The sequence below is a fragment of the Phyllostomus discolor genome, chromosome 6 (genome assembly GCF_004126475.2).
Source record: "Phyllostomus discolor isolate MPI-MPIP mPhyDis1 chromosome 6, mPhyDis1.pri.v3, whole genome shotgun sequence".
In the NCBI taxonomy this organism is placed as follows: Eukaryota; Metazoa; Chordata; class Mammalia; order Chiroptera; family Phyllostomidae; genus Phyllostomus; species Phyllostomus discolor.
Window position 1 is genome coordinate 110,683,637 of NC_040908.2, and position 18,414 is coordinate 110,702,050.

At 37.0% G+C, this 18,414-nt stretch overlaps 1 protein-coding gene across 9 annotated transcripts in view; it reads left to right on the top strand.

Annotated features, from left to right (window-relative positions):
• The window catches only part of DLG2 (discs large MAGUK scaffold protein 2), a 1,904,207-nt gene that overhangs the window by 276,457 nt on the left and 1,609,336 nt on the right, over positions 1 to 18,414 (top strand). The window lies entirely within an intron of this gene.

The window sequence follows — 18,414 nt, forward strand, 5'->3', positions numbered from 1 at the left end:
CTTTTCCTGGGAAGGTAAACTCAAACAAGGACTTAATGAAAGAGTCATTGTAGAAAGATGCCACTTGCTCATCTACCTCCTCATTGTTGTGCAAATAAATTTCAGTGGGTATTACCTAAATCTATCCATGATAATTCCTCAGAATTGCATGCACAAAATAATAAGCTCTGCCATCCTTCTCACCCTTATCTTTATAAAAAGGCTTTATAGTACTGTTACTTAAAAATTCTAGTCACATTTTGTTAATGGGAAAGTCTGATGAATTGTTGTAAATAACATTTTTCATGGACGCACCTGAATGGTGTTTATCTAGTTTATCTAGTTTCGGAAATCTTTGAAATATAAAAATCTGAGACTCATTCTCAAATGTCTGATGTTTTGCTTCTTAGAAGTATCTATATTATATATTTCCCCCTATACACTCTATTCAGGAGAATGCACTTCTAAGTCTAATTTCTTCTGCACTATTTTGAACAGATTTCATTTCACCAAGAAATATTACTCCTCTCAAGCTTGATGTGCACATTTGCATGCCAGTAAATGAAATGTGATTTTTACCTCATAGCTATTTTCATAGCAGTGATGATTTTGCGTTCCCAGAACTAAGTAAATGTGTCTAGATGGCCCAAGATCCACTTTTTCTATCATTAGGCATAATAAAATTACTCATTCACTGCATACAGCATGCATCAATCTTTATTTTACATCAATAAAGGCTGAGATCACTTCATTCCTTTCTTCTCCCTGCTTTTGCACTTTCATTTTCTAAATTTAGCTCATTTGTATATCGTTTCCATTTTTTCTGTCTGAATAATTTATTGTCATACATTTTTTAGTCTATTTAATCACCTGAAGAATTTTGACTTAGGTTTCTATAATCATCCAGACAATTATATCATATTAGATAGCTTATCTAAGCACAGATTTTCTGATTAATTGTCTGAATTTGGTGCAGGACCTGTTGAAAATAATATTATTAAAACTATTGATATCAACAATATACCAGATATTTCTGTAAAGGATTTGATTTTTTTTTAATGGCCAAAGTACCTTCCTTTTATCAGAAGGTACTGATAATGTTCCTGAAACGTCTTTGACCCTCACTCTTGGTTACCATGGAAAGTCATTTTCTTTCTTTTTTTAAAAGATTTTATTTATTTATTTTTTAAAGAGGGAAGCGAGGGAGAAAGAGAGATAGAAACATCAATGTGCGGTTGCTGGGGGTCATGGCCTGCAACCCAGGCATGTACCCTGACTGGGAATCGAACCTGCGACACTTTGGTTCACAGCCTGCACTCAATCCACTGAGCTACACCAGCCAGGGCAGAAGTCATTTTCAAATTTAGAAGTACATATAAGAGATGTTTGCATTCTAAGTATTTAATACTGCCCTTCACATATACTTAAGAGTTCATTAAATTGACAATATGTGACAATGTAGACTATTTTTCAGAGATTTTTATCAATAGGTTTAGACTAGTCTTTCTCAAATTTTAGAACATAGGGACTCCTGAGATTATATCCAGGAGGGATAGATTTAATAGATTACCTAGCTCTTCATACTCTGGTATTTGCTGATATATTAAAATATACATATTTACCTGTTCTATCAGTTCATACTTTCCTTTCCTCAGTATCTTTTCTGATACTTTCAATTCACTACCAATCTGCCCCTGTAAGTATTGGCCACTGATGTATAAGAACACATTTTAGAGTTATCGGTGTCATTCCTTAGCCATAACTTTATGGCTAACTTTTTTTAATTGACATTATTTTTTAATTGTCGTTCTATTACAGTTGTCCCAGTTTCACCCATTGCTATCCCTTGCCCTACCCGCCCCTCCCCACTCCCACAGTCAATCCCCACACTGTTGTCCATGTCCATGGGTCATTTATACTTGTTCTTTAACTATATCCTTCCCCTCCTTTTCTCCCTTATCCTCCTCCCTTCTCCCTCCTGGTTCCTATAAGTTTGTTCCTTGTTCCCATGCCTCTGGTTCTATTTTGCTCATTTGTTTGTTTCGTTCATTATATTCCTGTTATAGGTGAGATCATATGGTATTTGTTTTTCACCACTTGGCTTATGTCACTTAGCATAATGCTCTCCAGTTCCATCCATGCTGTCTTGAAAGGAAGGGTTCCTTTTTTTTTTAGAGAGAAAGAGAGAAACATTAATTTGTTGTTCTACCTATTTATGCATTTATTGGTTGATTCTTGTATGTGCTCTGACTGGGGATTGAACCCACAACCTTGTTGTATCGGGACCATGCTCTAATTAACTGAGCTACCTGGCCAGGGCCAGCCATCACTTTCTGATACCACATCAGAATGAGTTGCAACCACTGCTCTGAACATTCACCAAAGACCACCCTCCATCTTACTCAGTTGACTCAGTGCTGCTACTCTCATATTCCAATTCAACAACTGTCTAGTTCTTCATCACATGTGAACATGCCCTTTGGCTGGTTGAGCATCTATCTGGGTTCCTCTCCCCAGCTCAATTAAAGATCAGATCTCACTTAAAGCTTTTTTTTCATTGTTTCAGTTTGGCATTCCTTTCTTCCACCAGCCTTGACCTGAGAGAACCCTTTTATCAGTGGGCTCTGACCTCTGCTAGAAGAGGGGGAAATTTGGAGACAGTAAACAACTATTATTGTAGCAGATGCAGGTTTTGCATGGCATAAGGGTTTTACAATTTGAGAGCCTCTCTTTAATGTAAAGTATATAAAATTACCAATACAAACTGAGGTAAGAAAGTGAATATTTATTTAGAATAAAAAACTATACTATAATAAATTACAAATTTTAAAAAGTGAAAAATAACTGTAAATATTACAAAATATTAAATATAACATAATGTTTAATTAACTATGGCCTAAACATTTCTGTAATACTACCACCCTTCTTTTGGCTATATACTCTTTAATGACCTCTTACTAAGACCAAAATTTTATAATATATCACTTTCTGAAGAGACAATTGAATCATATTTTAATTTCTCTTCTGGTATGGTAGATTAAATTTACTTTTATTAATAGTTTTAAAAGTTTCTTTTAGCCTCACAAGTTGTTCTTTGTAATTTGATATTAGAATAGTTTAGAATATTTTAGAATCCTCCTACTTGAGAGAACAAGTTTTCATACATGAGTGATAGAAACATGTTTGTGATTTATTGTAGTAGCTGTAGACTGTACTGTTTAAGTACAGGAATTATGATAATGTCTATTTTATTCAATTTTTCTCAAAATAAAAGTATGGAACATTTGTAACTGTATTTGCTGAGTTATGATATATAATCCTGACAGGTGAGAGCTTTTATTTCACTGTTAATGTCAACTGAATGTTCTGCTTACAATATTATACATCTGACGATTGAAAGAATTTTTCACAGACTAGCTTCTGATTCCATATATTCAGACATTTTTCTTCTTCATTTTCCACACCCATATATTCCAGGCATCCCAGGACATGTTGACATCACAGTGCCACCTCTGGCTCTGCCACTGCAGATGGCAGGAATGTACCCAGCAACTATTTTACATTGAGAAGGCTCACAATCTAACTTGACACAAATGACTGTAAACTTCATAAATTAATGCCAGTAAACTCAAACTAACTGTATTCCCAACTCAATAACTCCTTTGCTAAATTTCCCAACTGTCTCTGGTTACTCCAGTGAAACTTGTTTAGGGGACTATAATGAAGAAGTTGTAATGGAAAGAGAAACATCTTAAGCATTTGTGATTAAAATATCCTACTTTTCTTTTAAAAATTTTACGAAACAAGACATTTTGGGGGCTCCTTCTAAGGACTGGAGGGAGCTTATCTAAGAGAGAATTCCTAAAGCTTAAAGTTTATTAGCTTCATTAATTGTGCCTTTGATTATTGCTCTTATCACATTTTTTTCAAGATTTTTTATTATTATTCTGTTACAGTTGTCCCAATTTTTTTCCCTTTGCCCTCCTCCATCCACTCTCACAGTCAGTTCCCACAATGTTGTCCATGCCTATGGGTCATTCATACATTTTCTTTGACTAGTCCCCTCTCCTTCTTTCTACCATGGTTCCCCTACCCTCTTCTCTCTGGTCACTGTCAGTGTGTTCCATGTTTCCATACCTGTGGTTCTATTTTGTTCATTAGTTTATTTTGTTCATTGGGTTCCTCTTGTGGGTGAGATCATATGGTATTTGTCTTTCACTGAGTAGCTTATTTCACTTAGTGTAATATTTTTCAGTTCCATCCATACTGTCAGAAAAGGTAGGAGTTCCTTCTTTCTTTCTGCTGCATAATATTTCATTATGTAAATGTACCACAGTTTTCTAATGGACTCATTTACTGATGGGAACTTAGGCTTCTCTCTTGTATGTTACTAGCTGTTTCTTCCTTGCTGCCTTTATGATTGTTTGTCTTTAAATTTTGCCATTTTAATTATGATGTGTCTTGGAGTGAGCCTGTTTGGGTCCATCATTATTGGGACCCTCTGCTTCCTGAACTTGTATGACTTTTTCCCTCACCAAGTTACCTAAGTTTTCTGTAATTATTTTTTCAAACAGGCTTTCTATCTTTATCTCCTTTTGTTCTCCTGATATTCCTGTGATGTGAATGTTGTTATGTTTCTTGTTATCCTGAAGCTCCCTTAAACTATCCTCATTTTTTTGAGTCTTTTTTCATTTTGTTGCTCTGACTGGGTATTTTTTCTACCTTGTCTTCCAGCTCACTGATTTGGTTCTCTGCTTCATATAGCTTTTGATTCCTCCTAGTGCACAAGTGGCAAACACAAGGCCCATGAGTTGAATCCTACTCTTCACCTCGTTTTATCTGGCCTGGCACCTTGTTTCTACCTGGCGGCAGTGTTGAGCTCTTTGCCCCTAGTTAAGGAGTAGTTACATTTATACAGGCCTAAAGTTACATTCAACCCTTTGAAGGCAACCATGAGGCTGATAGCCATGGCCCCCGGTGAAAATGAGTTTGACACCCGTGTTCTAGTGTATTCTTCATTTCAGATATTTTGCTTTTCATTTCTTACTGGTTCTTATTTATAATTTCTATATCCTTTTTCATGCTGCTATAGTTCCCACTAAGTTCTTTATAGCTCCCATAAATTTCCTTGTAGTTCTCATTGAGTTCCTTGAGCATCGTTATAATTATTATTTTGAATTCTATGTCTGATAGACTGCTTGCCTTAATTTCATTTAGCTCTTTTGCTGGGGATTTCTCCTTTCCTTTTGATTGAGGGTTCTTTGTCTCCCCATTTTAGGTGACTCTTCTTTATTTCTGCATCTCTGATTTCTCTGTTTTGACTGCCTGTCTTCATGGGGTAGTCTTCTGTGGTAGTAGTTCTGTAAGATTCTGTAGTGCGGTTTCTTTGATCTCCCAATTTGGATGCTCTAGAGATGCCCTTTATTTACTTTGTGTGGGCTCTCTTGTACTTGGGCTTTAACTATTGATGGATCATTCATTGGTGGGTTCTCCGCTCCAGCTGGCTGACTAGGAGTCCCAACCCCTACCTCATCTTATGTGCTGCTGTATAGGTGCACCCATTGTGTAGCATCTTATGTACTCCTTGGCTCAAAGTTTTATATCAAATATTCCATTGATTATTCAGATCTTTTGTCATAAGATCAGCCAAGAATCCAAGTAAAGGGCTAGAGCAAGTGGACTCAGCTTCCACCTACTTGGCCACCATCTTCCTGCTCTTATCACATTTAATCATAGTTAGCTGTTTATATTTCTCTCCCAGTAAGTTTTAATCTCCTTTTTCTATTTATCTTGGTATCTTCATGTGCCCAAAAGATGTTTGGGAGCATAGCAGGTGCTAAATAATTATGTTATAAGCTATTGGATGAATAATACTCTTGTTGCAAAGAAAGGAAGCATTCAGCATGAAACTCCCCTTGCAAATTGGGCAATGAGTTTAAACATATTATCCCAAGATAACTGAATGAAAAACTTTTTTTAAGGAGACAATTTTGTCATTTTATTTAAAAATCAATGTATTAATTGAGTACACATTTTGAAATAGTAGTACCTCTATGATAATTTGCTAGACAGAATATAAATGTATATTGTAAGATATTAATTGTGCATGAAATTAATCCAGCGATTGATAATAGCAGATAGTGTTTGATCAATGGGTGAATAAAACTGATATATAGTTAATTATTTAGGGCATCTGATTTACTGAGATATGTAAAATGATAATTGGGAATTTTAAAAGAAACTCTTTTGTAATACTTGAGTTCAGAATTCTCTGCCTTTAAAATCATTAAAAGTATGCTGAGATGATATTCCTTGCTAGATGATAATTTACTTATTCTTTTTCACCCATGACATATAACTGGGCACTCCCTCCTTTGGGCCTCTGTATGAACTTCTGACTTAACTTGTTAGCACTTCATTATAACATTTGTTGACATAAACTTCCTGCCCTAAACCAAGTTTTGATATTAGTATGGGGATGATGTTTCTCTCTCTTTCTCTTTTTAATAATTTTTTATTGTTCAAGTACAGTTGTCTTCATTTCCCCTTTCCATGCTCCTCCCACCCATTCCTGTTTCTCACCCTCAAACTTACCTACTTCCGCTTTGTCCATGTTTCCTTTATTACATGTTTCCTGATGGCCTTTCCTCTATTTTCCCCCATTATCCCTCCCCTTCGGTTACTGTCTGTTTGTTCTTTATATCTGTGCCTCTGGTTATATTTTGCTTGCTTGTTTGTTTTGTTGATTAGTTAGGTTCCACTTATAGGTAAGATCATAAGTGCTCACCAGGAAATGAATGGATAAAAAAAAACATGGTACATTTATATGATGGAATACTATGTAGCAGAAAGAAAGGAGGAGTTCCTACCCTTTCTTCCTTCCTACAGCATAAATGGAACTGGAGAGCATTATGCTAACTGAAATAAGCTGGGTGGTGAAAGACAAATACTATTCTCTCCCTCTCTCTCTCTTATGAATCTGGATGTATATCCTCTATGTTGTCTAGCATTATGCCTCTCTTAACCTACCTCAGGCTGCCACAACAAACTACCATAGACTGAGTAGCTTAAACAACAGGAATTTATTTTCCACAGTTCTGGAGGTTGAGAAGTCCCAGATCTACATACCAGTTAATTCTGTTCCCCAATGAGGGCTTACTTTTTGGCAGATGGCCACTTCTCACTGTGTCCTCACATGGTGGAGAGGGAGGGAGGGAGCTCTCCAGTGTCTGTTCTTTTCAAAGCACGAATCCATCATTAAGGCCCTGCTCATTACTTCATCTAAACTTAAGTGCCTCACAAAGACCCTATCTACAATTACCTCACATTGCGAGTCACAGCTTCAACATATGAATCTGGGGGGTGGGGCACAATACAGACCAATTGCTTAGGAAATGAGGCCCTGCCATAAGGAAACATGCAGATTCAGGTGGAGTACTGCAAAATATTTTAGTTCCTTGATTTGATTGCTGGCCCATTCTCTCAAGATTTGATCTTGGATTTGTCCCAGGACTCCAGCTTATGTGCTTACTGTGTTGTGGTGATAAAGATAAATACAGCTGGATATCTGTGAAATGAGTGAAAACAGATTTTATTTAGAAACTACTGGCAAGAAGAGTGAAGAGGTGATTGAGGGAGAGGGGATAGCGAGGGTCCAGTAGAGTCAGAGTACTGAAAACTTACAAAGGGTTGGTCAATGTGACTGTGATTACATCAGCTACATCTACTAGCTGGCAGTTACTGAAGTCAGCACTCCATTTGCCTCCCACAGAGACTGGAAGACTGAGGCCCACTGCTTCCTGAGGATTATATTTCAAAGGAATGGTTCTCAGTCCTTTAGAAAGATACCTCTGTGTTATAAAAGATACATATTCACAACTGTAAGCCCATTTCATTCATTCATGTATTTATTTATTTTTAAGATTTTATTTATTAATTTTAGAGAAAGGGGGAGGGAAGGAGGAAGAGAGGGTAAGAAACATTGATGTGACACAGAAACATAGACCAGCTCTCCTCGAATGGGCCCTGATGGGGGACTGAATCCACAACCCAGGCATGTGCCCTGAAGGGAATCAAACCAGTGACCCTTTGCTTTGTGGGACAATGCCCAACCTGAGCCACACCAGTCAGGGCTATAAGCCCTTTTTAGTAAATGCTTTAAGAAAGGGAGGTCAGAGACCTATGTCAGGTGTTGACTGGAACAAACAGTGAATTGCTGGCAGTGCTGAGCTTCTCAAGAAGACGTTTTAATGAAAGATAAAGGTGAGTGGGTGTCTGGAGTCATCCTAGGGGGAACAAGCTTATGCTGCTGAAGGCATGCCAGAGTTTGGTTACATCTCTCTGTGCAATGGTTTGGGCAGAGTTGTTGTGTACTGAGAGTTCTGTCTTTTGGATAGTTAATAGATAAATAAGTTCAGTCCATCACTGAATCTTTTTTTTTTTCACCTTCAATATATCCTTTCAGGCCTCTGACCTCTGCCCATCCCCTTTCAGTTTCACTGCTTCTGTCTTACCACTATCAACTCATAAGAAACCTTCCCTGTCATACAGGTCAACACAGCACACTCAGAGTTGTTAGATTTTAAGCTCACAGGAAAGATTCACTTTACAAGATAGCATGTATATGTATATATCATATATAATGTATATATATGTAAACGCATACACAAATGGAAGTTAAGTTTATATCCAAGACTTCCATATTTTGAAAATAAAGACTTAATTGTTTGAAACACTTTTATGTTTATAGCAAAATTGGGGGAAGGTATAGAGATTTCCTATACACACCCTGCCCCCACAATGCATAGCCTCCTGCACTGTCAATATCCCCAACTAGAGTGAAACATTTGCCACAATTGACATATCATAATCACCCAAAGTCAATAGTGTATAGGGTACACTACTGGTATTGTACATTCTATGGGTTTGGACAAATGTATAATGACATGTATCCATCATTATGCCTCCATTTATACAGATTATTTTTACTGCTTTAAAAATGTTCAGTGGTCTGCCTATTCATACCACCCACCTCTGTCGTAACCCCTGGCAACCACTGATCTTTTTACTGTCTCCATTGTTTTGCATTTTCCAGAATGTCATGTAGTTGGAATCATACAGTATATAGTTTTCTTTTTTCTGTTCAGATTGACTTATTGAATTTAGTAATATACACTTAAGTCTCCTCTATGACTTTTCAAAAATTTCTCACCTGAGGATATGTTTATTGATTTTAGAGAGAGAGGCAGGGAGAAAGAGAGAAACACTGATGTGAGAAAGAAACATCAGTTGTTTCCTGTACATGCCCCACTGACTGGGGACAATCCCACAAACTTTTGGTGTACTGGATGACATGCCAACCACCTAGGCCACTGGCCAGGGCCCTCTATGACTTTTGATGGTATAACAGCTCATTTATTTTTAGTGCTGAATAATCCCTTGTCTGGATGTACCATAGTCTAACACTATTTCTTAAGCTGCATATACTGTTCCTGAAGAAAATGAGCTCTTGCAATGCTGCAAGAATTTTGGGGACTCACATGTAAGAAGAGTCGAGTAATAGTGGCGAGACTTAGTGGAAAGGTGTGCAGGGCATAGATGCCCCTGGAGAGGCTGCCATACCACCTCATCCACAACCTACAGGTAGTTCAGCTTCATCTCACCATGCACGGAGTCCAACCTCCAGGGCCACAGACCTGCACTCATCCTCACCAAGTGTAGGAGGAAGGTCAGAACCCAGAGCTGCTGTTCCATTATCCCAGCATCTGAGGCTCCAGGAGTCCAGCACAGTCTCTGTCCCTGTCCAACTGCTTTTGGCGCTGTGCTTGGGCCTGCACTTTGGCCTACACTGCTGCTAAGGACAGAGAGCTGCACAGGAGCACTGCAGAGACAGGCCTTGTTAATCTTTGATTATAATTCCTTGGGTTTGGGAGAGAGCAAGCTTTCTTTCAAATTATCCAATCAGTTTCCTGGCTCTTCCCAGGGCTATGCTTGTGCATCTCTCTATTTACATCCTTTCCTGGATCTTCTGTGTTTTGTGCCCTTATCCTATCTGGTCTTTTTCCCAGATTTTTTGGTCACCATGTTTGCACCTACTACATATGCCTCATAAGAGGAGGGTCCCCTCCTGTGCTATCTTGGCTTCTACTGCTCATGCCTCAGCAGAGGAACAACCCCCTCACTGTTTAGTCCCCCTTTCCCCTATAATCCTGGGGACTGGTTGTTCCCTGGGGTCATTGTAAAGCCTGTCCTTTTTTTCTGCCCAGAGGGATGTTAATGCCCTTGTAAGGGCAATGTGGCTATCCCCTGTAGTGTTTTGGAAGCTGTTGTTTTCTGAGTTAATTAAGCTTAGCTAGCTTTCTCCATTCTCTTTTGTTACTGTATTTTTCAAACCATAAGATGCACCTAGGTTCTAGAGGAACATATGAAAAAAAATTTGAAGCAAAAAATATGGCAAAATATTTAATAACATAAATAACATAATATTTCACCAATGTAAATGTAAACATAACTCAACAGCAGCATTAACAAGTATTATTCCTCCCACATTTGGGTGGGGGGGATGCATCTTATAGTCTGAAAAACACAGTACTACCGAACTAGCTGCCTACACTAACATTGCTATCACAGGTAAATGTTTCTTAGCCTCAAAGTAATAGTTGATAGACATGAGTTTGTAATTAGTTATCATTCTCATGGTACATGACCACCAACTATGATATATCTGAAAAAGTTACAGTTACATGTGATCCCAAGTGAACATAAGACATTCAAAAATAAAGAAATAAAAATAATAATCCTCAACAGAATTTTCAGACCTAAGGCATTCATGAAACATAGTTTACTTCCAACATTTAATGAGGATACTATTTAAAAAAATACTTATAGTGGCCACACTCTTTAAAAAATATTGCCTCCCAGAACAAGTTAATTCTAGTGAATACATTTGGCATTTTGAAACATTCTCTAATATTATTGCTAAACCTGTGCTCCAAAAATCATCCCTAGAATTTGTTCCCTAGCCAAAAAAAACCATTTGTGGTACCTGGTCTTTGGTCACCAGACTATCCTTACTTAAGCCCACCGGTGAAGCCAAAAAAATGATGTAAGATGATGCTGTAGCCGCATATTCTCAAATTTCATATTTATTCTTTGCTTGGGTTTCTGGTATTCTCACGTCCTCATATCTTTCCCTATTTGGATTTAGTAATCTGCTCCAGACTGCCTGCTTTTAATGGAATGGTCCTCCCCGTTGAACACTTTCACTGAGAATTTTGGTCTCTTTCTTCTCCCCCTACTGCCATCTCCACCCTCATTTCCAGCCCCACTCCAGGCTACCTTCTCTGTACACTGCAGCTGTGCTTATAAGCTGCTGCATCCTAATTCATCCCTATGAGGCATGGCTAGCAAGCAGGAAGATCAGAAATTTTTGTCTAATTTTGAAGCATGTATTTAAATCTAAGTTTTTAAACTTAAAAAAATTAACTTAAAGAAAACCTGTCATGTTGAGAAATTTTAACTGAATAAAGTCAACAATGTAAGCATATTACAACTTGGAAATAGTAACAGTCAATCCACTTTGCAAGAGTGGCCACAAAAAGAAGATGTGAACATGCTGGCCTCAGGACTAATTGCTGAGGCAGTAAGAACACTACAGGGGCTTTGCCATCACCTGGGGAATCACTGGCGGCCTAGGCCTCAGTTCCCTTGATTAGAAAATGGCATGGGAGCACTTACCTATCTCACACAGCCTAGTGAGATAGTTAAAATGAAAGAAGTGCTTTGAAAAGCTAAATGTGCTGCACAATATGAGGAATGATGACTGTGAATCTGGTCTCATTTCTAAGGTGGAGTGACAGGGATAACACTGGCAAAAATATACAGAAGGTTGGCTTCTGAGAGATGAAATAATAAGGTCCTAAGCTTCTAGAGGGTGGCAAGTTGCAGAAAATGATGAATGTTGTCAAGACAATTGAATTTGGAAGGCGACCAAAGAAAAGATTGGAAAATGTGCTTTGAGTTGCTGAGACATTGAAATACAAGGACCAACAGAAATATTTAATATGATATATAGTTCTGTGATTTAGGAAGTTGGTGAGCTAGTCTATATATTAATGTTTATGCTTAGAATATCAAGCAAACCCCTCAATCTCCTTTTTGAACTTGGAAAAATCAGACTTCTAGGGAGATGAAAAACATTCTGCTCTAAATTACTTGGCTATCCCTTGTCTTTGAAATAAGGGAAGCCTTTTGTTGTGAGTAGGGAAAGATTTTATTCCTCTGGAAAGTTTGAAAACCTTCTTTGTCACCTAAAGTCTAGGTGTTAGCAATTTCTAATAGTAAAAAAACTGAATAAGTAACATATATAACTTCTAAGTGATGAATGTAGGGGGAAAAAAGGAGGCAGGAAGGGGCTATAGGAAATGTCTGTGTAATTTTGGATAGAATGACCAGGGAGGACTCACTGAGAAGAGGGTATTTGAGGAAAGACTTAAAGGATATTCCTGTGGTCTATGAGTGAATCATGCTTTACTTCTTCCTCTGCTAACTCTACTGACTTCAGATCCAGGAGAAGGTAGCTAGAGTACAGCATCAGTAGAGTTACCCTTTAGCCACATAATACTAAAAACAGTATTATTTTTCCTTTACTATCTCCTAACATTTTCCTGATGGTATTGATAGGACTACTTTTATATTATATTCATAATAAATGAATGAAGCTTGCATAAAATGATTTTAGAAGTGTGTGATGAAAGTGAAACTTCTATTTTTATAAAGGAAGAGAAAAGAAAGCAGAATAAACATGATTTGATTTGAGCATTACATTTTGTTAGCATATATTGTGTACTTTGCTCTTTCAGTGATCGACACATTAAAAATGCAGTTTCAGTATGCCATTCCAGCTCACATATGTTTAGAAGAGGTTCTGAAATGCTATTCTAGTGGGTTCCCCAGCAAAAGCATCAATGCTCTTAAATTATACTAAAAGCCTAGTTACTGGGTAATACTAATTGGATACACATGTTAGTTGTTATTTATTGTCTATCTTCAGATTTGTTGTAGACAATAATGTTAGCACTCATGCTAACATTATTATATAGTGACACAAGTTCAAATATACAATTATACAATATACTGCAATTATGCAACTATTACGTGATTATATGCCTGCTATTTAATACTAACAACTGTTCTGATGAAGACACATCATAAATTTTGTTCATGAGAATGATTCTCCACTGTAGTCACTCAAAGCTCCATGTTTCCCTTATTTTTTACAGCAGCTAAAACTAGTAATATGATATCTAGTTGCACACATGAGAGAGGGAGAGGGGTAGGGAGAGAGGAGGGAGGGGAAAAAACATAAAATGTTAACATTTGGGGAATCTGCTTGAGGGTAATAAGAATTCCTTTTACTATCTGTTACAATATTTCTATAGGTATGATATTATATTCAAAATACAAAGTTTGAAAAGTGACTTTATTTTACCCTCACCTTTCATGTATGGATGGAGAGTGTTGATATAGAATTCAAGGTTCATTTTCTTGACTTTGATGCACTGTCTTCCAGTATTTATTGAGGCTAGTCCAATGCTTGTTTCTCTGTGAGTAAACCTTGAGTTCTACACCATTTTACTGTTTGTTTCTCAAGCACTTAGTTATATCGTGGTTACTTACTGGTTGAGTTTTAAACATTTTTTTGATACTGTTATAAGCATTCTACTGGATCCAGTAGCAAAAACAGGTAAAGATTCTGTCATTTTGAGCTTACATTTTAGCAGGGTGGGTGGAGACACAATCAAAACAATAAACAAACAAACAAACAAACAGTTCCTTAGAAAAGGATAAGTGCTGTGGAAAAACAAAAAGTGGAGTAGGGAAGGATGCTGAAGATTGGAATGGGAATGGCTTGTAGTTTTAGATGTTTTAGTCAGGGTAGGCATCATAGAGAACATGAAAACTGAGCAGGCTTGTAGCAGGTGAAGGAATTCTCTGTGTGGATATTTAGGGGAAGGTCATTGCAAATAGAGGGAATGGGCAGTCTAAACATCCCAAGGAATATGCCCTTTGTGATAGGGAAAGCAGAGGACATGAGGCTGGATGGAGCAGATGAGAGGGAGCACCATAGAGTACAGGAGGTGAAGTCGGAGAGGGAATGGAGGGTCAGATCACTTGGGTTTGTTTCATTTGATTATTTTAATGACTTTGGATTTTGCTTGAGTGAATGGATATTCATTGCAAAGTGTTGAACAGAGAAGTGATACAATTTGCCATAATTTAAAAGGACTATTCTGGCTGCAGTGTAAGGAATAGTGGGTGGAGGCCAAGGATAAATGCAGGGGACCAGGCAGAAGGCCTGCGTAACCCAGGAAAAATGTTAGCAGGTCACACCAGTGTGTTAGCGATGGAAGTGATAAAAACTGTTAATATTTTTAATATGTTTTGAAGGTAAAGCCAGAATATTTCCTAACAGCTTAGCTTTGGCTGGGAAAGAAAGCAAGAAATCAAGAACGTGTTCAGGGTTCCCATCATGAGCAATGGGCAGAGGAGTGGACATCAAGTGAAGTGGAAGGGGCTATACATTGAGCTACTTTGGAGGTGGGAAAGATATGGCACTCCACTTTTTATAGGGTGAGCATAAAATTCCTATTAGATATCTAAGTGGAGATGTTAAAAATATGGTTGGATATATGTGGCCAAATTATTATTCTATTTTAATATCAGCTATCTGAAGCCAGTTTCACAGTGATGAATGAATGAATAAATTTATTAATTTACCTTTGTGACTGGCAGAAGTAAAATTTTGAAGCATAATCTCACCTTTTTTTGTTTCATAAATTACTTTATTGTTGTTCAATTACTGTTGTCTGCATTTTCTCCCTACCACTCTCCCCCACCTCCTCCAAACCCACCTCTCTCCCTTGTTTCCACCCTCCCCGTTGGTTTTGTCCATGTGTCCTTTATAGTAGTTCCTGAAAACCCTTCTCCCCACAGTCCCCTTCCCCCTCCCCTCTGGCTATTGTTAGATTATTCTTAATTTCAGTGTCTTTGGTTATATTTTGTTTGCTTTTTTCTTTTGTTGATCATGTTCCAGTTAAAGGCGAGATCATATGGCATTTGTCCCTCACCACCTGGCTTATTTTGCTTAGCATAATGCTCTTCAGTTCTATCCATGCTGTCGGCTAAAGAAAACAGCATTAAAATGAAAAGAGAACCAACTATATGGGAAAACATATTTGCCAATGATACCTTGGACTAGGGTTTGAGCTCCAAAATATGTAAAGAACTCACACGGCTTTACTCCAGGAAGACAAAAAACCCAATTAAAAAATGGGCAAAAGACTTGAGCAGATACTTTTCCAAGGAGGACATACAGAGATAATCTCACCTAATTAAATATCTCCAAGCTTATTTATGACACCATGCTGCTTTTTCAGAAACTACATGAATGAATGGACTGGATCCCATGGATATTATGAAATGTCCCATGTGACAGTTGAGAAATTGTCCCATGATCAACTTTTAGATTACTGGCCAGAGTTTGATTACTCTTATTCTAATGTGGTACAACTACCATGATGTAGTGTCTAATTTCATAGAAACCATTGAACCATACACTTGCTTGATGGCTCTGTTACATAAATAGTTCAGCAGAGACTTCCTGGCATATACTCATTTATCTCTGATCTTTGGCACATGTAATAATTTAACTGGAGTATCTGTTTCCTTAGTGCTGTATCCAAGCACATTTCATTTTAGTATAATTAATAGATATTTATTTTTGCTGCCAGAAACAAAGGTACCAATAGTAATCTGATTATGTTGATCATTTCCTTCCTCTGGCTCTTGGCACAAATTAATTATACCATCCCATTATAGTTGCCCATTAATTCATTAATTTCACAGTTATAAATAGTGACATATATATTTTTTTAATCACAAATGCTGATTTCCATATTTTTGCCCCAATGAATAAACAGTTCCCTAGTATATCAATGGATAGATTAATATTTTACTGGAGCAGTTGCTGGTGCTTAAAATATGAATGATGCATATCACTTTGCTTTTCCTCTTTTTGCAGCTGTCACAACTAGCCAGTAATGACAATATTTAATACCTAGAAGCATTGAGGTATATATATTTAACTTCTAAATCATTTATGACTAAAAGTTGACATATAAAAAATTTTTTTTGCTCTCAGAAGAAATAATACAGTGTGAAAATTTTGGTAGGCACCTCTTAGATTAGAAAAGTAGACTCAGTTTTCAATAAATCATCCAGATTCATCACTATATAAGGCTGAAGTATACTTGAAAAAATGTGGGGTGGTTGGAAAGAAACTAACATTTTAGGAACACTCAATATATAATGATGCTTTTCAAGGCACTTTACATGCATTATTTCATTAACACTTAATAACATCTCAAACAAGGAAGTGATATTGACTTTATTTTCAAGATAAGGATACTGAGGCTAAATGGTGAAAAAATAGACCTAAGTGCTGTTGTAAGAAATGAGACTTGGGATTCAAACTCGGCTTTTCTTCCATGTCATTCTGCCTCTCAATTCTCCCATTTTAGGACTGAAGATAATGTTAAGAGATATTTAGTGAGCTATTCAAAATCAGGCAGGTAGTTTATGGCAGAGCTGAGATTAGAACCCAGAGTCTCTGCAGGCTCTCCTGTCCTCAATATTATTCTATCTTTCTGGAAAGTTCAATAATTCACACTACTTAGAATCTGACCTTATTTGGAAATTATATGAACCTTAACAATTGATTTTTCCCTGGAAATAAATGGTCCTGGCTATTAAAGAATAAGTTAAATTATCAAACAACTTAACTCTGCTAATATGCTTTTTGGCTGTTTGAGGCATGTGGCTGTTTTCTGTTTGACTTCAAAGACTTGTCTCATGCATAGACAAGGCCTACTGCTGCCTTGAGCCCTTTAAATGGGCAACTGAGGGCTGGGCAGCTTAGGTGACTTCCCTAAGGAAACACAGGTGCTTAATAAGTGATAAGCTGCTATAAATGAAGAGACAAATCTAACTTGTGATCATAGCAGAAAGTGTTTAGTAAAATATTTTCAACTTTAAGCAGAAATATTATTCAATGCAGAATTATTTATTGAATGTCAGCTACATACCATACACATTCTATATAGGTCTAGGGATATAAACTGAATAAAATAGAATATCTGAATTTGTGAAACTCAGGGCTTAGTCATGATGGAAAACAGAGAAGAAAACAAGCAGTTAGAATTTTTCAAACAAGAAATCTTGTTCTTGACAAAATACAAAGTTAGCATAGTCTTCCAGCTTTCTCCCTCAAAGTCAACTGTGAATAAAAATGCAAGAGATAATAAAGAATTATAAGCAACCTGTGGGTAAACAGAACTGTTTGAATTATTGGTGGTGTGTTTATTCCTATTACAGTTCTAATCACGCATTAAGTTTCAGTTGGTCTTGTACAGTTTTTCTTAACAATTTCAAACAAGAATGAGTTTTACTTGCACTTCTAAATGTTTATTACTATAATTAAGTTTAAAGCACTGTTGAATGCTTATATGGGTGGATGGATGGATGGATGAATGAATGAAAGGGCGGGTGGAATAACACAGAGGCCTACAATGTAAGCATACCTGTTTCCTGTCAGTCTACTGAGAACATTTTTATGTGGTAGTTACATTTGACGAGCACTAATTAATATTAGAATTGCATACTTTAAAAAAAAGATTTTATTTATATTTAGAGTGGTAGGGAAGGAGAAAGAGAGGGGAGAAATATCAATGTGTGGTTGCCTCTCATGTGCCCCTTACTGGGGTCCTGGCCTGCGACCCAGGCATGTGTCCCGACTAGGAATCGAACCAGTGACAGTTTGGTTTACAGTCCACACTCAGTTCACTGAGCTACACCAGCCAGGGCAGAATTGCATACTTTTGAAATGAATTATTAATTGCAGTGAATGACCTAGAAGTTTTGAATATTTTTCTTTTTATCTCTATTTTCTACTAAAATATACTAGTCAAAATTGATTTAGAGATTATTGCATCTACATTATTAGTGCATGAGTTGAAATTGATAATTTAAAAGATTGTGTTCATTAAACTCCTGAATGAACATGTTGTTAGGCTACCCTAATGTCTGTGAAATTGAATGAGTATGTAGATACATAGATGCATATATAGTAACATTATAATTTTCTTTTCTGACAGGGACATTGGTAAGGTTAATTAGTGCCTGTAATGATTTTGTCCCTGTTGATAAGACACTATGCAAATACAGAGTGCAGAGTAAAGAATTACATTAACACCACAAAGGTTATGTGCTCAGTAGCTGTTCATGGATTTAAAATTTTTGTTCAGAAGGCAGAGAATCTGAAACATTTCTTCTAACACTGAAGTATCATTTCTAGGCTGAATATCTTAATCCAGGGTA